Genomic DNA, 22,258 nt, shown 5'->3' with positions numbered 1-22,258 from the left:
CTAACCACTGAGCTTGAGGGTATGAGATGAAGGGCATCTAGTGTCGCGAAGGCGACAGTAATTCAGTGGACATGAATGAAACTATCGTTTCTCCGTTTCTATATCGCTAGATGACGTGTTGACTAACCTTGACACTTGAAGATTTCCCGGTGAGAAGTTCGATACCTGAACCTTAGTAATCTAGTATACGTGCGCCTAAGCTGGATTGTGTTTGCTCTTCTATTGATTCAAACTAAAAGGAACATCCAAGAAAAAACGATTCTTTATATCAATGAGATGTCGACTTTCAATTTGACGGGCAAATAGCTCGTATCTTGCGTGCCTTGCACAGACGAGTTGTTTCTTTCGACAAATTGAATCGATCCCAAACGAACTGCTTCGTATTTGCCACACCGGGTTGACACGGCACGTGGATGCTTATGAGTGTATGAGTCTACCTCAGCGCCTAGTTGGCTTTTTGTGGTGGGAATGCTTGACGGACCTACGTCCGTTGTGTTGAAGCAGCTACAGGAGCAATTCGAGCAATAGTTGTTTCTGTGTAAAGGAAAATTAGCTCTTTTAGATTTCAGACCAAATCATTCTATAACAGCTCGTAAGGACCACTTTTTATGTACCTTTTGCTAAATAGAGCCTTTTGCCTGTATAACGCGAAACAGCTAGCTAAATAAGCGAGACTGCGAACAGTCTTTACGACTACGTCAGCTCATGAAAGAAGATGCGAACACGATATGATGTATTAAACTAGACGCCACTCTAGTCCTAGTGTCTTACTACATCGAGCGTGCTTGAAAAAACATCTTCTTCTTCTTCTGCTTATCTAGTAACACAAAAAACAATAGGGAAAATCAAAGCGGGCCATGCTAAATAATATTCCGAACAGGTCAAGGATGCAAGTCGGCTATTCATTAATCACGAATGAGCTTTTGATCTCATTTTCCATTGGATGATGTCGTGGTCTTTGCCAATAGACCAATACGACATTTCAGTTTTATGCGGACAGTCTAATGAAAATTATATAAAATGCGGGAAAAAAATAAAATAGCGTTTGTGATGACACGGGCCACGTTATAGAAACGATAAAAGCAAGACATTTATTTGTCGGGCAGTTGTGTAATTGTTTACCTAACGAGTTCCATTGTTTCCCTTATCTCAGTATCTACTACTAGTCAGTAGCAGTTATTTATGAGTAGAGTACAAAACAATGCTGACACCCAGCAAAATACCTAATAATACATAATACCTAATAAGTTACCTAATAATACAAGGTTGATAAAAAAAAATTGATACCTGCCTTTTTCAAATATCCCATTCCCTTTTACGTTGTTTATCCACTTCTAAATTTCATTCAATTTACTTTCTTTATAGGTAAGTTGTACAGTATTTTATTTCGAGACGAAAATAGATGTCTCAGCAATTAATTTTTCACATCTAACTTGATTTGCCCTTTACCGCAGTCAAAAGGCTATAGTAAGACAGTAACATTAGGGTAATATTACGGCAATATTATGATCCTTACAATTACACTTTAATGTTATACTTTGTCCTAAATTCTAATATTGTCCTATATTTTAGCGGTAACTATTAGGATTCGAAGACTAAGAAATACCAACTGTGTCAGTGATAGCTCCGAATCGATCCGGTCGGCTAACTAGAATAGACGCAATTCAAGACATCCATCGGCAGTACAGGCTCTAGTAGATTGCGGTTTAAACACAGCGTTTTAGGTATGGATAATGCACCCCACCCTTGTTAAGTCAGAAAATTTGCCTTTAATAACATATATATATTCTGTTTGTTTGTTTGTTTGTTTGTTTGAGGTGCGTTGTGTTGTAAGCTCACTAAAACTTAGCTTGATGCCCCAGGTTCCTGGTATGTTTTTACATAATATATTTTCTAAGTCTTCGGGATCTGAAAAAAAGATGTTCCATAGAATTCTTGGAATTGAATACGATCAATTTAGTGTGTGAAAAAAGCATGTGGATGGAGCGAAGTATATCGTGAGTAAGACTTTTCAACAACTTTAATGGTTATCGACTATCGTATGGCAATCGATTAACCGTTGGTGATGATGAAAATAATCACCAAGTGATATTTTCACCCTAAGCAGACGACATTAATGCGCGTAGCCTTTGCGCTCAGAAACGATCGGAACTCTATAGAAATGATAGCACAAAAGCTGCTTGTCTGTTCATTGACACCTCGTCTATACAATATAATATCTAAGATATTAAGCTTAGATATCCTGTTTGATAGGGCTAAACAAACCAATTCGATTGATTGATTGATTGAATATTTAACGGATGAATGAGGGCTAACAGCATATGCAGTGATGTCATCTGTAGCCACTGATTTCCAATACAGGATATTGAAAGATCGGCCCGCATCACCTTGCCGTAGCTGGATAGAGCGTTAGATGCCTTACGCCTTATGCCTATGTGATATTTTTGGCAAATTCGTCTCTAACGACTGCCTCATTTGCCGAATCGCTCAGATCGTACATTTTTAAATCCTTTCAACAAAATGTTCTTTAAGGCTGCGTGCTTCATTTATTTATTGTTATTAAAATGTAACGTCATCCTTGATTAACACTTAATATAAAGACACGGTAGAGATAAATGCCTGCCTACACCGGTCATATGCATTATTTTTGTTTTTTTTTTTACTGAACAAAAAACCTGTGTTTATTTTTGAAATACAAACGAATTATCATAAGACAACGCAACAGACGAAGCATTATAAAGAAAAAAGAAGTACTATCAATGAATACAGCTCTCCCAGTTTAATAGGTATCGTGTGTATTTACTAAGTTCAGCGACAAGCAGTCTAGGTCTCAATCCGAACGTAAATACACCTCACTTTATGCTGCAGGTCAGCTGTCCGGAGTAATGCTTCACGCCCTCTTATCGATAATCGTTCTACATTGCATACAAAAAAACGTTAATACAAACTCTACCTGTGGCATTTGTTTCTTTTACAGAGCTGCGTGATACAGCCTCTCAATGACGTCGAAATATTCGAAGATACGGATAAGACACATTTGATCATTTTAGTCATCGTGATTACACTGACGATCTACAAAACGTGCTTTCTATTTCCCAAGCTGGTCGAACGTATTGACTGTTAATAGCACTTCAAATCTCCCCTAACTGTTGTACCCTTAAGCCACCCCTGCATATGCATGTACGTATGTTATTTTGTTTTGGTTCGATAAATCAGATGCTCGATAAATCGAAATGAGATTTTAGGTTCCTTCTCTTCGATTATGTTGACAACGCGATCTGCCGCTATTTTGTAGAACAAGTTGGCGTTGATGCTCGATTATCATTATCGATCATTGAAGTTGTATAGTATATGAAAGTTGAAAGTATATGTATATAAGATTTAATTGAAGTTACTACCAGGTGGCGTTCAACAGACGTTCTATAATATCGTTATTAGGGTACGTATTGATATGATTTTTCTTATTCTTGATAAAACTCAGCATTTCTGCGATGCCCACAAACCAAATTTGTTCATCTTACAAGTACTGGTTTTTCGTGTTGTTTAACGCAATGCATCACTTTCGGGCCAGTTGTCCCTTCTACCCAGCTATAACTTCGGATGCCGCTAGCTCCGACTACGTAAAGCAACTGAGGTACACAACTTCACATCCCCATGGTGTCGAAGCACCGATACCTCTTCGTTTGTCACGAACAGTGACCCATTTCATTGAAGCTGTAACCCGACAAATCGACGCCCGTCTACTCTGTTCTTGCTCCGATGTTTCTTTTTTTTTTTTTTTCGCTCCTTTGTTACCTCACAAGAGTTACGTCACAGTATGAGGCTCATGTATGCGTACTAGCCTGGATCCTCGCTTTTATTCTCTAGCTCTTTTATTCTTTTACTTCCTCTTCGTTTCGGCCTAGTTAAAGTACTGCCTTCGACTTCATCGTGCCCGATCTACATTGTGAGCATTTCTTTAGAGTATGAACCCATCGACCTTTTCCCGTAATACATCTATCACCGGCGCCAGAGAGGATTGGCTAGTTAACCCACCATTGATGCTTGCTATGAGTACTGTGTGCGCTTGTCAAAGTGATGGCAGACAGTGTTGTCTTTACTAAGAGGACTTTTGTAAAGGCAAGGTGAAGCTCTTCTCCGGTCGCCTATAAACGCGGATCCTTCCAGCTACTTATATGGTGTAGAAATTTATTCTTGGTCCTGTAAGAAAGTTACCTAAATTAGCCGAACTCTCCCGCCTCATATATATACTAATGATCTTTAGAGCATATGAACCATTGGGACGTTTCCACCCTCCCTCCCTCCCTCCCTCTAGCCGTAGCGTCTATTGGTGGTAATTTTTTAAAACTTGTTATGTGGCTCCTTCCCTTATACTACGAGGGCCGAATTAAGCACGAGATGCGCCTCACAGGGACCTTCACAGTCCTGGTACCGTCTGATATAGCAGTTACCGGCGATGCCTAGCTTGGTGCGAAATTTCTGCGGCCCATTTCTTCGACTAGGGTTCATCAAAGGTCAGATTCTACGACTTCGTACAATCGTTCAGGTTCAACCAGACGGCTAAACATCACGTCCATATATTTCGGCGTGTCTTTCACCGCTGTGTTAATGTTGATTCGGTTTATTTTCGGCTGACAGAAAGAAGTGCACAACAGGCACTCATCTCAACTTTATATACCCATAGACGAGTATTTGTTTCTATAAAATGGTATTTCTTCCACCGTGAAAATAGATCGGTCATTTGTGTCGCTCAGTGCCATGCACGCACGGAGCACAAGAATGAAGTATCAACGAATTAGACTTTAGTAGATTGGTTGACCTGAAACTAATTCGTAATAATCCTTAGCATCTAGTAGCTATTTGAGCCTCAAGACACCCATGCCGTATATTTGGATACGATAACCTATTCTACCTTTAATGACGATTGACCGATCAGATACGCTTATATACTGAATAATACTAATACGGGTTCCGAAAACAAGTGAAGTGTCTCAAAGCCGATGCTAGTAATTATTACGATACGATCTTAAAACCTAAGTACCTGTAATTCGTTCCACGAGTCGCTTACTTGTGGATACGGTTATGTTTATATCATGTCAGAATGAGTCCGGATTTTCTTTGGCATATTGTCTAGTTCTATAATATTGCTGTACAAATGCTCCCCAGAACAAAGTTTATCCTACCCTGGGTTTTACTCGATCTTGGCCTTTGTACGATGTACTTACATGAAAGCCTCCATGGTCGCATGTGAAAATAAACTTCTATTAATTCTCATGCACAAATACAAGTGTGGTACCTAAATATTCCGAGCTTGGCATTCAGTACTGCCCTAACTAAGCATCACTTTAGGTGGTTGGCCCCTTCAGCGTGGCTCGAGTGTGTCTACGCCCAGTTTCAAACTTAGATCATCCAGTTAAGTGTCCGTAAGTTTATCTACCGAACAGCTTACCACTGCAATATTGTTCGGACTTTTGAACTATAAGTACCATACCTATAACGCATCATATTATTTGCCTCCCACATGACACACGTGACCTGTCTAGCTAATACAATGCCTGGAACGTGTTTGTTGATCGATAAAGTTAGCCTCTCGTGTTCAGAGATGATTAGTATGTGCGGTTAAACTGCTTTGTGTTAGAGTAAAACAAGCACTCTATCGGTTCTCCACCGTAATGCTACCAGCAACGTTGACTCGGGACTAGGATATGCTGTAAGTTTCCCAGCTATCTCCATAGTGCCGACTGGCCGGCATTCAACAATATAAAATACTTCTCCTATATATCCTTTCCCGTAGAGCGAACTTTTCCTATCATCCATTTCAATTCGTAGAAAATAAAAAGCTGCCAATGCTTTATATGTTCCCTTTTGCTGTTATTCGTTCCTACCATACCTTTCCGCGAGATTGTTTCTAAATTGCCTAACGCTAGCTAATCCTAAGTAGCACGTATGCACAATAACTGCTGCATGATACGTAGACGCTTGCTAGCAAGGACGTCGTCGTCAAAGTCCTTTAAGTCAGCTTATGATCATTTCCTTCTCTTTTCTTCGGAAGACGCTCTTGACGAAGTCCTGTACAAACTTTTCTCTGTTGAGTGCACATATTTGTCGTGAGAAGCATTCACTTGCTTGCCTGGAGATCTGCATGAGTTTACGTAAAGAAGGAATACGTGTACGCTACGACGCCGATTGGGCTTTCAGCAGGAATTCGAGGATAACGAGCTTACGATAAAGAGGGGACACAGGAGTAGGCGGGAACAAGGTGCTCTGAATGAAAGCGGCAAGAGTATGCCTTAAAGCAGGGGGAGCTAGATGCACTAAGATGAGGGCATTAGAAATGAGGTGTAAGCTGAGTGAGGTGCTCCTATTGTAAAACAAGCTGCATTCAGCTCGATTTTGTCTGCAGGGCTAGCTTAGGCGGGCAAACCCATGTTAAGGGTCCATTTGAAAACCTTAATTGGATGATGGATTAGCGAATTTCATCCTGAGTTGCAATGAGGCGCCTGATGCGGATGCCGATGGCAAAGTTCTAAACGTAACCTAGTCTAATATTTAGCGTAAAAACGGACATGTGCTACAGAGTTTAATACAGTGAATTTAACTCCGGGGCCTATGATTAGATATTCCTGTCGTTCATGTTGTTAATACAATTTTTATGTTTTTGGTTAGGCACAGCTCGAAAGATTATAGGCAGATATTAATATTGTGTGGGAAAATTAAATTCATTGAATAAGAAAAGATCAATGACGAAAAGACGATCTTTTCTATTTGTTTACTGTAATCGTCCAAATTACGTGTTTGCTAGACCAGTTACATTCGTTAGCAACGAACTGAGGTAAGTCTCAACGGCAGTATGGGAAAAAAACTCGAGGCTAGTTGCATAGGTCAAGTGGTATATCAACAATCTACATCTCTAGCGGCCCGTGAGACCTGAAATGAAGGCCACACGTTGACAACCAGTAATATAGCGTCTTAGATGTAGATCTATTGACGGCACAGTGTACTGACAAAGTATCTAAAAAAATATATCTGATAGTACTGAAAATACAACTCTGTAAATATACTTTAACTATACAACATATTAATTTAGCCAATCTAATCATCGCATTTTAATAGCACGTATGTATTTGAGAAACTTCGTATGGCAGAAAATGATTCCTTGTGTAAAACAGTTTAAGGACTGCCAGTGAAATCTAGAGTTTCGATATCCTTTCCGTTTCAACATCTTGTTTAGCCACTTCTATAAACAAGATTTACGCGTCTTAGAATTGGGTTTTTAGTTCATTCAGTAGTCACACTATTGACGTTCAAACCCTTGACGATCACAGAACATAACTGAACACCCGCTGTGTTGCGCATAAGCGCCATCTTTTCGCAAATCATCGACGACACGGCCGAGACCGAATCTTTTTGCCGGATCGTTAAAAATGCTTTTTCATAACAACGCTCGTATGCAGCTATGCACGAATATATAAGTTAATAACAAGGGGGCCGCAAACTTCATGAACGAACGTACCCTTCGAAAGTAAAAGAATTTGTGTAGTAATTACGAATCAAACGTCGATAAATCAACATCCCGCACTTTGTCCCTTTCACGGGGACTCTGCACGGGGATTCAAGACTCTGCAGTTAATCTTGACTGCAAGATATACTGCCTCACGATTATCTAAACAGATCAGACTCATCCTTTACTGCCAATAGGTCGTGGTCGAGCTCCATTGCCTCCAACCAAATCGTAGGCCCTCGGAAACTAAACCCTTTCCACTAGCGCGTGGTGGCCAGTGCTATCTTCAATATCTACTTCAGCGTCTGTTTCTATATATATATATATATATATATATATATATATATAGAAACAGATGCAGTTGTCGGTTCACACGACCTCCGTTACGGCCCCAGCACATATGTACTGGCATATACATCCGTGCCTGGCCTGTTGACCCCTTCGATTACGGTTCTTTTTGTATACACGCGCCAGATGCTAGCTTCTCTTGTGTATCAGGCGAAACCTTCCGTTCGATATTCGCAAGATACACTACGTGACGATTATCTAAACAAATTAGGCTTATCCTTTTTCCGCCAATAGCTCGTGGTCAAGCTCTGTTGCATTCTTTTTATTTGAGAGAACCCGCTGCAAATCGCAGGCTTTCTCGGAGGCTACTCCGTTCTCTACCAATGCATGCTGCATAGCGATATATATATATATATATATATATTGAGCGCTACCATTATGCGTGTCTGGTTGGTTGATTTCTTCAATCAATGTTTTTTTTTGTATACCCGCACCAGAGCCGTCGGTGCTAGCCGCTCTTGTGTACCGCGCGAAACCTTCCATTTGTTCCACACAGGGAGAACAGCAGGACATCTAAGGGCTAACGCCAGCCCAGGAAAACAAATGAACAAACCCCGATGTCTACCACATCGTTGCTATGTAGCGCTAAAGCAGCGGCGGTAGAAGGAGTCTGAGTTGAAAGCTAGACAGCGAAACTACATCGATGTTGCCCGGCAGTTTTGGTGTGGCAAACACACGACATGTTCGTGGGGAAAAGTAAATAGGGCATGGAAAGAGGAAAGTAACCTGAACATCTTGCCGAAGAATCGAGGCCTAACCGAAGACTGGCAATACCCTAAACCAAGATTATACGTTACAGCTTCCTCTACTGCTGACCCCATTTTGTCCCTAATCTTTGCCCCCGTTAGTATCAGCTACCACTACCACAACCCTCGAAATTCCGGGCCCATCGTTCGCTTTTATCGGAACAATCAAGTCTACAAGGCAAAAAGCTAACCCACGAAACTCAATGCATTTGGACAACTCAAGGCCAAGCCTCGAAAGAGTTTCCCGGAACCAAATTCGCTCCCTATAATGGCCGTTTTCCCAAACGCAGCGTCGTAACGCTTGGAACGAGAGATAAACAGACGGCCTGAGATGTGCTATCCGACAACTTCTGTAGCTTTCCGGCTGCAAATGCGTAGCTACAGCAACAGTCGAAGAAGCAGATACAGCAAGCAGCGGCGGCACTCTTGATGCCCCCCTATCCATGGATAATTTGTAAACAGAGACGTTCAAGTAACAAGAACTTGGGACAAAATAGCCAAATAAAGACGCACAGAGAGAAACATAGTACGAAAAAAAAGAAAAGAAAGTGGACTAAGGATGCCGATTGGGTTATAAGCCCGATCTCGAATGCGGTCGAGAGTCGAATGTCTGCGTGAATCGAACCTCCAGTTGAATGTCAAATCTTAACTTTGTCTTTCGTGGAGACAGTGGCTGGCGTAGATTGCAGCCAGCCGTTTGGGCAATCCTATTTTGCCCACTTCGTGCATGTTGCTAACGTAGCAGCCGCGTCCCCTCATTACTGTTACCTGGAGCTGCGTTTGACGTACTTTTAAGTAGTTTGCCGTTTGTCCATTGACAAAGTGAAGGAAGAAACTAAAAATAACAGTAGAGACGGGGGCAAAAGGAGAACAGAAGAGTGAATGTCGAACAAGGTTACTATTTCTCTCCCTTTTTCGCCATCTTCTCCTCCGTTTTCGTCTTACATAGAACTGCATACGCTAGTATACAGTGAGTAGCGTACACAAAATAGCCGGCACAAAGTCGCAGCCAGGCAGCGGCAACAGCAAGCAGTGGAGCAAGCTCCAGAAATTCGATGGACCGCGAAACCAAAACCTAGAAATTCGCTAAATACAAACTTTGAGCAGAGCTTCACTCTTCGTGGTTCGTTGTTGTTTCCCGGTAAACCGATGCCATCACTTTTACCTCCTTTCGCAGAACAGCGAGAAGTATACCCGCAATTTACGTCAGTCTGTAACAAAACTATACAAGCGTCGCAGGAAAGCAGAAGTTTAGTCTGGCCCCAGAGTTTTCCAAAGGTAATTCGTAGGAGCCAGAAGCAAGGATGAATTCTTCTGGCTTGAGCCGTGGACCGGGTCTGCGGGCCCGTGTTCGAACAAAAGCCTCTCCAGACTTACGCTCTTGAAGATAAACGAACCTGGGGCGTAGCTGTGGCAGAATACCAGTTGGGTACTAGGCAGCAAAGTGCAGACTTTGCTGACGGAAGGGAAGGCAGCACAAAGCTATACGGCCTACAGAGGTTTTTCACCTCTAAGTTGTTGCAACCCATTCGTCTCGGAAGCTCAAACTCCAGAAAAAAGAAACGTTCGGCTTCGGTAGTAGAAGCAAGCATTCAGTACATTGAAGACGTGCACAGTTTGTCTAGAAATGAGACCCGTACAATTAATAGAAAAGCTGAGTTTTGTAGAGTAGGAAGAGAAAGGACAACCCGATCTTCGGCTAGACTGAAGTGGTTCGCGCAAAGCTCTGTCCAGGAAGCTGATAAAACTAATGAAGAGAAAATAATAGAAAATATAAAAGTATCTTATTTCTTTGAAACAAAATTGTAGGATACTCCGCACCGAATAAGGTGTACATTCAGCGAATTTATAAACACAAAACAGATCATTTTTATACAGAGTAGGAAACTGCAACAGCGACTACTGTGCTATTTATTGTCATAGTCATTCGCTCCCTGCTGCCGTGTCTAAACGAGATTATTTCGCAATTAGCCAGGTGTTGTGGCAACATTTATTACATTATCAAGCATACTTTCGTTTTCTTCGGGTGCTTTGCCAAGACCTGTCCCTACTCCGGTGCTCGTTTGATATATTGCTATTATGCAGATCACTGCCTCCGAATCATTATGGGTCTCGCTGCAGGATACAAGTTTACCGAGGCCTTTAATCGTGACAAGCGAAAACGTCTCAAGAGACCCTCAGTTCGTAGAGTTTGTAGAAGTTCGACACGTGTACACGCAACAGCAGCAGAAGGCGAAGGCATAGATCAACGCTTTGAACGGGGCTAGCAGTGTTTCGTAGGGCTAAAGGGTGTTAAAATGGATCAATTTTCCAATTTCTAAAGCATTTGAACGTGCTAATCGTTCGCCGGTAAAGTACGGGCGGTAATTTTGATACGGAAAAGGGACAGGGTAATCCAAAGTTTGCTATCAGCTATTGGCAGCAGAGCATGAGCGATGCCGCCATTGACATTGTAAGACACGGCCACAAGAACCTACAAAACCCATTCTACGAGGATAGAAGGTTTCACTATGGACTTCGGTTGTTTCGATTAATCAATATTCCAACGAATTCTTAATTAGTTAAAGTAACATACATAATACACCTAAGAACTGAAGGTGGAGTTTGGCCGTATTCTCTACAGACACACATGCACACGTAGAAAAACTGTTTAGCAACTGTTAACTTTCATGAGAAAGGACGTTTCAAAAAACTTGCCTGCTGCAGTAGAGGCTTAGTAGTTGTAAAGCAGAGTAAAACTGATCTGATTATAGATAAATTCAACAAAATGTTACGGTCTAAATGGTTGTTAAATAGTGGTTAAGGGCACCCAAAAAAGGTTGCTTGCATTATATGTGTTTCCGATATATTAAAAATGTTATTATAACTTAATAGATGTGTAATATACGAGGTAACTGTTTACGTCCTAAATTACACACGCTCCACACATACTAAATAACCAATAATAATGAAAAGCTAAGCAATCGTTACAGGGTATGGATCTCCTTGGTTTTTCAAAACTCAAAGCATTCGGCGAAATGTGTATGTTCGACTGGGTCCGAGGTAGCAAAGTACACCTTTAGAGTTAAAAGGCGTTCAGGCTATTTTGCTTTAGTCTGGCTTTGAGAGGTGTTAGTACGTCTGCTCCTAGGTTATTCTCTTGCCATGCCGCCGCATCGAGGACCCATTACCGAGAACTTCTTTTACCTTTTCATCTGTCAAGCTTATAGCATCGAAAAGCACTCGACTGTACAATTCCTGGTTGCAACGGTTTGCATTAGGCCGTACAAGCCGCCGATTGCACTGGGCGAAGCATGAAGAAACGGTAGTGGTCTTTCCCGTTTTCTTGTCACTCGATGCCGATACCCAAGTTAAACCTCATAACGGGAGCTATCTACCTACCTACCGACCAGCTGCTGGTGGTCTTTTTCCAGATGAAACCTTAGGGTTTATCGGCTCCGCTACTACCTTGTCGGGAGCTGTGAATCGACGATTTCCTGAATCTTTTTCAAGGTAAGGTCAAGCTTTTGTCCTTTGTTCTTGTAGCCCTTTTCCTCGCCCCTCAGATTACCCCTTGCCGACAGTTTACTCCTTTGCAGCCGGAACCAGGCCCTTACATACCAAATAGGCGCGATTAGTAGCAATGCATCAACCAAGGCCCGCTACCCCGAGGTGAGTCTCCGAGAATTGGGCTTTTTCAAGAGCGAAACAACGAATGCTACTGGCTTATAGGAGTTAGGGGCAGTCGATAGTCAACCGTGATTCCCCGCGCCTACCAGGTAAAGTACGCCACACCATCTGTCGAATAACTTCGGCAAGCCTGGACGTCGACGGACAGCTCAGCTCTCAGTACACCAGTCTGGCTATAGAAGAACGCAAATAATGACCTCGCTTTGTCCAAGGCAAGGCTAGAATTAGCTAGGGGCTACGAGACTTCCGCACTACAAACTGCTTCAGAGGGAGACCCTGAGTGATTGACTGACTCAGTGAGTAGCGTTATGTAGTGACTAGTGGGCAAAGAATAAAATGGGTGTTATAAGAACGAGCAATTGAAGCACGGTCCATACATAGTCATCTAGGCGACAAAGGAAAGGGTAGCTGAATGGTAAGGCTTAAAGTGGAATGGCCTTCTGCAATAGCGGGTCTGCCATTGTGCACAATATCAGCATCAGCTGCTCCAGGTTCTCATGGCTGAAACTCAATCTGCAACACAACGACACTCACTTATATACCCGTCCAGATAGGCATTGTAGCTAACTGTCGATTATACGTCACCCGCCCCGTGTAGTCATATACGAGGTGCGGCAGGCACTGCAGATTGTGTTAAAAGACGGTTTCGGCCTTTTACTTGGACCATCGAAGTAAGTAGCGGAGTCTTCGAGCTCCAACCCATAGGGGAGGGATATCTTGTGCGATAACAGCAATAATAACATTCGGGTTAAGCGCTGGGCTAAGAAAGGCAAGGGGGCTCGTAGAAGGCTGCGTCGGAGGTTGTTGTCTTGTTGTTGTCACAGGTTTATTCACATCTTCGTTAGTTGTTAGCGTAGTGTAAGATGAACTTATAAACGCTAGAAAGCCTTCGCTTTTCCTAGGCTACTCTCTAAAGACAAACTCTTGCAACCTCTCACAGCGGCGCACAGCGTGGACATCGCAAAGACAAGCCCTGTTAGACCCCCTATACAAGCTGAACCTTTGGGATAAACCCTCAGGGTGGCGATGTCCTTGAGTGTTGGGTAGATTCCGTCGTTCCATATTCATTCTGTGGGCTCGCGCTCGCGGCTCGTGTCTAGAATGGCGGGCATATTGCCTAGGACAGACAAGGTCGTCACCGAATAGAACCTAACATACCAACGTTACCTAGCTATCTAGCAAAAGCCTCACGCTTTAACCGCACCGTGCTGTTGACGGTCACAAGGAGCGTCAAAAGTAAAATACCACATAAGAAACAGAGTGATTCTTTATTTCAGTGAAGGACCCAACAGCTCTTCTTCCGGCTCGATACCATGGTCCATCGAACTCAACACTCCGGCGGTGATTTGTTTTCGGTTCGAGTACTCGACTCAAGCGGATCTGTGAGATATGGAAACTGAAAGGCAAAGTGAGTTTTCCTAGTAATGAGCCCAAGTAAGGCTACTTTACAAACTAATGCAATCAAGCTCGCCCTACCAACACATACCCAGTACCAGTACGTATGAAGTAAGAATAATCGAAAATGTGAGAAGTTTTGCCAGACGTCGCCATGGCTATGGCATCGAAGCTAAGGTTGATGTTTCTTCAATGGCGGTAAAAGCAGCGAGACGCTGGATTGGTTTTAATAACCCCTCATCGTGAGAATAGATCGCTTATAATGAAAAGCTGAACGCAGTTAAAGTTGGGAAAGAAATAAATTGATAAGGTTGTGCTATATTCTTTTCGTAACCTTTTCATATAACGAAAATATTGCCAGCAAAATAATATATATCGTTACGGTAATACATAATACTTTATTTCCGTTTCTATTTACTACAATGCATTTCTATTAATAACAACCACAAGAAAATTGGATTCAGACGCACTCTGTTGCGAAAAGAACCTGCCAGTTTTACATAATAACACTCCAGAACTCGACCTGGGGACAATGAATTTGACTTCCATGACAAGACATTTTACAGTTTCGCCTATCCATCACCTACAGTGTCAAAATAAACAATCGTTTGTTTTTTCTCCCTAGGCCTTTCAGGAACGTGGCCATTTAGAATAAAAGATTCGTGGAAAAGTGAATCGAACTTGGCATGCAAGCCTGTGCCTCACACATAAACCAAGAAAGCAAATGCCTACACTAGTCACATAAATAAGTATTATTAAACATCAGATCAATCTAATAATTATCCGGAGAAGCTATTATAAAGTTTAAGTTGCATTCCATTTTGGTCACATCTGAGTAAATTCTAAAGCTAAAGCCGAAGCAAGATAATTAGAAATTGGTTTGTGTTCGTATAGGTCAGGACTGGTCACGTAGGCCCACCGGATTCAAACATAATGATATCGTGTGCCACATCTGAAATCCGACGGACTTTTTCATACTATGAAATGGCTCACTGCACTGATTGAATGGTCATCAATCATAGTGATCGATGGTTCTTTGATCTTAGCACTGTAGCATTTGTCTATTGCTTCGTACACCGAAAAATTATAAGGTCAAATTGGTTACCAGGTTAGACCTCGTAGACAATACGTCTACGTGATTACACGTGATAGAACACGAGCGAGAGCAGTTTTCAAGGCTTCGGGGATAACATCGAAAACAAGTTCCGCTCACGGAATCGGTGTCGCAAATGCCATAAACACCCTTTTATGAACAGGGCCGCGATAATCATTTTTATAACAAAATCTTGAACACTACGGGCCAACTTCACCTGAAAACAAAACGTTTTCTTCACGGGTTCCACGACCGTGGCCATAGAATAGTGTATGCGCATATGTCTAATAAGGGGTGTAGTTGCGCTAAGTAGATACTGCTATTGTTTCTGTCCTGCTAATATCAGTTCCGTGGACTCATAAATGACTTTGAAGGACCGGTTGCATAGGCGCGCATGCTAAAAATTATGATAATCACTACCATACACAAAAATAGTAGCTATTGACAACAATAGACAAATGATGACTGTCCAATAAATGTATCATTTCTCTATCGACGCTGGAATACCCCTGCGTATACCGAACACACGGCATTATCCGTAAACGACGAAGTGACAAAAACCGAATAATAATAATTTCAGAAAGGAATAGCGTAACCCTCTTTGAGGACATTGCAGATGCATGTGCTATACAATGATACGGGGTCATGGTACCGTTACATCGGAGTTCACATAAAACTATTCCTATAAATAATATAAATATAAAACTTCCAGCAATTTCAATATAATTTATTGTATAACTAGATCTAGACAGCGCGTACGTTACACATCTCTAACTAACAGTAAAGCTCACCAAGATGCCGGCCAAACTAAAAGCAGACTTCTAGTAAACGTCCAGCAAAGTCACGACACAGCAAACGGCAGTTCCAGCAACTTCCTTCTAAATTATCTGTTATTTTCTCATACGTTAAAAAGAAGTTTATACAAACTACTTCGTTTTTTTTTTTTTCTAAATACACTCAGTATTTAGCGCGTAACAACAACAAAGCTAAACCAAAAGTAAATCCAACTGACGAACTCGAAGAGTCGGAAAACGTTGACATAAGTCTGGGGTACCAATGAGGGAATCTTGTTCATACTCGCGAAATAACATCAACTGTCCCGATGTGTAAATGTGAAGTAACGTTCGTTCATGAAATAAAGGGGAAACATTACTTAAGACAGACTTACCTTGACCATATATTAAGCAAACAGAAAACAATAAACGTCATAAATATTTATTTCCAAGCAGATCGGTCATCAACATAGCCCCGTTTACAATTAGGCGCAGCAAACTGAGCATTGTAACATTCCACTTAATTTCCATCTTAGAGCTGGTATTGGAACCAATATATATATATAGATTCCAAGCTGACTTTACTATTACCTATGATTTCGGATCGGTCGTATTGTTAGTCTATCACATGACGAATGCTTATGATGTCCAAGTACGTTCCAAACGTGACACGCGCTGCTCCGTGCTCGCGCGTTCGCCCCTCTGCGACGCTCGAAATGTCGTGCCTCTTTCTCCGCTCACCCAACGCCAATGTTCTCGAGTGGCGTCATTAGAGTTCTCATAATACACGTCCAGCCGGTGTGCCTCGTCTTCACCGCATAGCTTTGCGTTGGGCTTTCATCTCACTACCCCGTTGTTCGTCGGATGCTGGACCCTATGCGCCGTAAACCTACGGTGCCCGTTCACTGATGACGCAAATTGTACAAACAACAGAGGCCGATCAAGGCCTTTTGGCAAGAAGCGTGGAACTCCTGTAGGACGGCACGCCATCGTCTATCACATGCGAGCTAAAGCGCATTCCGCACGCGGTAACCAGATTGAGACTGTACTCCATGAATGGCAATTGGTTAGACTGGCTTTAACCATACTGAGTCTGAGAGACGTCTGCTCCAAGAAGAAGAAAAAGAGCAACAGACGATCCTCAAAAAATGCCACTGTACAGGGAAGAATGCTATGCGGTGCATATTGGACGTGCATATTAGTGAGAAGGGGCATTCTGCACGGCGTGAACTAGGACCTTGCGTGTAGCAGGTTCCTTCTAATTCCGATTATCGTGTGAGTGCTGATTATTATTATATGAGTACGGACGTCCTATCTGACCGAACCAATAACGTAGCTGAACAGGGTAAGTTTATACTGTTTCGAAACTACAATAAAGAACTGCGAATTTTTAAGTTACTCAAAATATGAAAAAAAATGGCAGATTTAATTAAGTGTAGGCAACAATAATCTTTTGCGGAACCACGTTAGTTAAAGCGGGCAGCGAAATCGCACCGAGGATCAGATAAAACGAAGGTCGTTAGCAAAATAGCAACTGTCCTCATACAGACGTAGGGTAAAGTGGGGCTGACAAGTTCATCTAACTTGACGTAAAGCGCTTACAGCTGTAGTATATACAACACAGTGAACGACAGTTTTACGATGATAAATTAATTTAAAAGTTACTCTCTGGCATTAGGATGTTTAATCAATCTTTATGTGTCATCTTCGGGTCTCCTACACACAAAATCGATAGTAAAGTCTGAAGAGCTTGCTCGTCGTTGTCACAGCTGATTTTTGTTTATGAGCATAACTGTCTATTCTATATGTATCATTTTTACGTTGCCGAAGCGTGGCATTCTAATAATTACCCATGAAAAAAAAAACCGTTTCTCTAATACTAGTAATGCCACTAGAGCACGGTGCGACGGTACACGATCGCAACGGCCATAATATAGAGCGTTTTTGCCGAGATATGCGAGGATAGTACTCCACCCATCAATTACTAAGCGTAAGCGTTATCTGTTGAAGATGGATACTGTTGCAATGATAACTTTGATAGATATCGCGATTCGCAGATGAAACAAGAAATGGATTAAATACTAACCAGAAATATCGTCACAATAGAGATAAATGTAACAAACTGTTTACAGTATATAGATTCGATTTAATATTTCGTTTGATGGAAATAAACAAAATTATATTTAAATAAATAATAATAGCCTGGTTGATTTTTACCAAGTAAAATAGAAATCTTCTTCGTCATGTCTTCCAATAATTCACATTGCCAAAAACGTCACGTTTCGTGATGGAAAAAGCTACCTGATACAATCAAAGATTTAACGTTATTTTATGAATTCAATAGATGAAGCGTCGGCGCGAGAGCTTGAGGTTAGTTGACATCGTATACGCGTGCCATACATCGTATCCAAACCTGATGGCAAGACCGGGAAAGCATTGCCCACACACGCCCCCACCTCCCCGGATAATTTTTTAAGTGAAGTAAATTTAACCAGTCAATTCGTCCAGGGTTTAGATGCTATTCATGCGTCGGACTACCGATTTGCTGATGCTCAACGCACGTGGCCTAAAAAACGTCTGACTGATGAATTGAACAGTGGGCCATATTTATATCACTCGCCGACCTAGACCCGGGTCTATTTTCTCATAGAAAGATTTCGGACGGACTTGAAACAAAACAAGGTAATCGACAGCCGAACAATGTCGCTCCTCGGAAATAGAACACTACTCTGAAAGGCTCGGATCAATTGATTCCCAGTTGAAACTAGTGAGTATTCAGGCAGATATCTAATGAGTTAGTCAAGACGCAAACTCTTGTTCGTATAACTTCCTACCTTTGAAACCCTATGGGCAGTCCCAGTTGGCTGGTGGTAACCAACACGGTGACCCTGATCAGACCGAAATCTCGTACTGGCAGAGCGGGCCTCTATGCTGCTGCTGCTGCTGCTGTTGGTCATAGGATTTCTTAATCGTACGGTTACATCAAGATGAACGCTCTAAGTGATTCAAATAAAATTATAATATCAATCATATAACAAATCCAGTTTATTCGATCATTGATTATATCGTAATCTTGCTGGTGTCAATCGATGCTTCAGTTTCAGAGCTGTACGAAACTGAATTTCGGATTGACTTCGTCGATCTTTATACTGAGCGAATTGAACCATATATGGTTTAATTCGCTCAATATATGGAATTATTTTGTAAGCGTGCATGCGTGTCTGATAATGTGTAACAGCGATACCGAACGTACAGCTTAAAACAAGATAGCAACTGACTCTGACGATTCTTTACGGTTATTCTGTACGCACTATTTTCATTTTAGGACCAATAGAAATATTGTTACTATTGTTAATTATCTAACTTAGTTAATACCTATGCTCGCATAATGGTATATCTAAAATTCATTGCTAAACATACAGTGTACTTTTTATAGGAGTACATTGATCAATGGAGAACTAGCACTTCCGGTTTCTTTAGGTCTTCTTCTTGCAACCAGTCTACAATTAGCACACAAACATATTGAAAATCCCAGAAGTATCTAGAACATATTTCGAACTGCTGAATAAACCATAGTTTGGCAAAACAATCTGCACCTCACCCTCGAAGCGAATGTGACGTGAAGGAATAATAGAAACTGAATCAGTTAAATTAGAGTAAGTGCCATACGGGAAAGGAGATCATAGGGAATAGGCGAAACCCATAGCGACATCGTGCCGCTACGTTCGCTTCAAGGTTACGACGATAAGTTGGCATGCAGTTACCAGATCGGAAGACTATTTAGCTAGCTAAAGTTGATTCAATTCTTCGCCACCGCCCTCGTACATCAGTAGTTGCATTAATGATCCTTTTCTGTCCGATGGGATTAATCTCACTTATTGGCTAAGGAGGCGGGGGGCTTAAACGGCTAAAGTCTGCAGAGAAACCGGTTTAGCTGATGAACTTCTCAAGTGCGTTTGTTTGCTTATTTGCATAGCGAGCCCAAAGGAAACAGCCCTCGGAAACACTTTTTATTCCTCCCTACATCCGACAGCGGACATTTTTTCGAGTGAAAGACCTACAACTACGGGTGGCCCTATTTACCACGCATTTTTTTTTACTTTAGGCCTTCTTTAGTCGTAGAAAGACGCGCCAGTTGCTCTGAACACTACAATATTACGACGACTCTTGCCATCGAGACCTTCAGGCTCATCTTTTTCCATCCATTTATATCACTGTTTCTCTCGAAAAATCGAGCCTCCTCCGATAAAGCCACTGAACATTTTTGCAGGATCAAGGAATTTTAGTTAGATATTCAACGGATTGTGTAACCAAATACGACTAGGCAGACATAAATAATAGTTAGACATCTGGGAAACGCTCCAAAGAAAGTGTCTGATACTGAATTATAGTGCACATGCAAAGGTTTACCATTTGTTGAAAGCGATTCCTTTCTTACATATTTCCTACAAACCCTTTCTTTTTAATTCTAATGACACGCAATTCGAGGCGAACCCTAATTAAATCTTAAATAATACCCTATAGCAAAGTTTTCTAGAACTGAACTGAATTGTCCTAGCAAAAAAACAGCGCAGATTCTGGCAGCGTACACACAAAATCGAGAATTATGCGTCAGTCCTGGAAGGTTGTGCTTCGCGGGTGCCTATCACATAAACCTTTTTTCCTTTTATATGTACTTGATCCCACCGTGGCTCCGGAAGTGGCCTGGCCGTCTACCCCCATCTTAAAACATATAACTTAACATCTTCCTTCGCCAAGCTCTGGCCTGGAGCTCTTCGGAAATTATGGCTCTAGGGCTTCTCTAAAAGCTGCTACAGGAACGGTGAGGCATTGTTGGCTTGAAGAAACGGTCGCACTCGTGTATTGAACCAGGCGGCAGTTACTTTGAAGGGGCAACTTCGACAACTGAGACATGCGCTGTTGGTAGGGAGTCAAACCCTCTATACATATTTGTCCAAGACTACATAGACAAAAAAAGCAAAACATCCACTCCAATCACCTGGGCTGTGGGTAGCTTATCCATAATGATTTTTGGCCACGAATTTCGAACTCGAAATGCCCGATTGGCGAGCAAACGTGTTATCACTATCCATTTCAAGGATTTTTGCTTGGAATAGCATTTCTCTGGTTCCAGCTTCACTAATGGATGCTCGCCACTCGCTCAATCTGGTATGGTTATGATACTACCTACGCAAACGGATTTGAAATAATGTACAGGTCATATATCAGCATTTAATCATAAGGTGTTATCTGGACAGCATAAGATTGAAGTTTTGAGAACAGTTCAGTCAATTACGTACATATGAATATCGTTGACGTTAGACTAAATTTATTATAACTCGACAACTTTAATTTGTGCTCGACTATTAACTTCTTAACTTCAATTTTAAAAAAATTTAAAGTCATTATTTAATATAAGTTTAAATATTATAAAGTCAGTTTAACTGAGGTCATCACACTTCCTAAGCACACATCGCTATCGATTCTCAACACAGATATTACATAATGATCTATCTATTAGCACCCGAAATATACAAGACGTCCTATACAACCGAAAAGACTAAACGCTTTTGAGGTTCTAAAATTGGAGTTTAAAAATAGCTTCGAAAGGCTGGCGCGGGTGGGTGCCATTTTAATGGAGAACAGCGGAAAGTACAAGAGGAAGTAGACAGAATAAAAAAAAAAAGCAATTATTCAAAACTAAACGCTGAATTCAAAGTCCACTTCAATTTACAATTCATGGCTGAGTTTGCGGAGAAGTTTCAGTCTATGGCATATCTCCATGGGCTATAGTGACCATCAAACTAACTCGTCACGCCGTCTTTGTATGGAATGATTAGCTATTATGAAGTGGTCGCGGTCAATAGAATTGGCCGGACTAATGATTACCGTCGACAGTGGGTTAAACGGTCGGTGAAAACCCAGAGCCTAATATCTCTATACTTTTATTCGTTATTAGACACAAACGATGAAAGCTTATAGCCGCAAGCAAGTATTGGCATAGGGATCGGGATATCAAACGTATATATACGTGTATAATTTTGACCGAAAAGGGCGAACAGGATTCAACCTAGATCTATCAGCCGTACTTGCAGTTCTGACAAGACCCCTGCCGGTTTCTATACTGGTCAACCATCTTAAACGTTGCTTGACTGATCCAGTACCATAGTTTGTGTATGAAAAACAACAAACCTTAACTAACCGGATTCGACTCACAAGCAGGGGGATAAGAAGCATTTAAATTGTCCTGGTGTTGAACCTATTTCTACACTTATCAAATCCTAATATTGCGATCTTTAAAAAAGTATTGTCTCACACATGGGGTGAATAACTTCGTTAAAATTACATCGGATACAAAGCTGAATAAATATTTCGAGTTTTCAGTTTAATATAAATTTAGACTAGTGCAGCTGGCCCACGCTGAGGACTTAGTTTATTGAGGCATTTTGGCGCCTTGGTATAGAACCTAGTTTAAAGGGATATTTTTGCGCCTCAAACAATCCTATATTTGTTTTTTTTTTTCTTAAGAACCTTGTGTGCATTTACTAAATGAACAAAATATTTCCTCTTTACTGACTCTCTTAAAATTAAACGCATTACTTTTTTTCGTTGTGTAAAATCCACCTAAAGAAAATGTTTTAAGTTTTGCGTTTATTAAATTAGGCGGAAGTACTTCCTACGCATTGTATAGCCAGGAACTTCTTGAAAGCTGTTTAAAGGCGCCACCTCTTAT

The 22,258-nt window shown here is 41.4% G+C and overlaps 1 long non-coding RNA gene across 1 annotated transcript in view; it reads right to left on the bottom strand.

The window, feature by feature from the left end:
* LOC147755789 (uncharacterized) overlaps window positions 1–22,258 on the bottom strand; it is a 136,544-nt gene that overhangs the window by 112,037 nt on the left and 2,249 nt on the right. The window lies entirely within an intron of this gene.

This window comes from Varroa destructor, unplaced genomic scaffold, assembly GCF_002443255.2.
Source record: "Varroa destructor unplaced genomic scaffold, Vdes_3.0 BEIS01000004.1, whole genome shotgun sequence".
NCBI lineage: Eukaryota > Metazoa > Arthropoda > Arachnida > Mesostigmata > Varroidae > Varroa > Varroa destructor.
The sequence above is the reverse complement of the archived record's forward strand: the minus strand, read 5'-3'. Positions and strand labels throughout refer to the sequence as shown.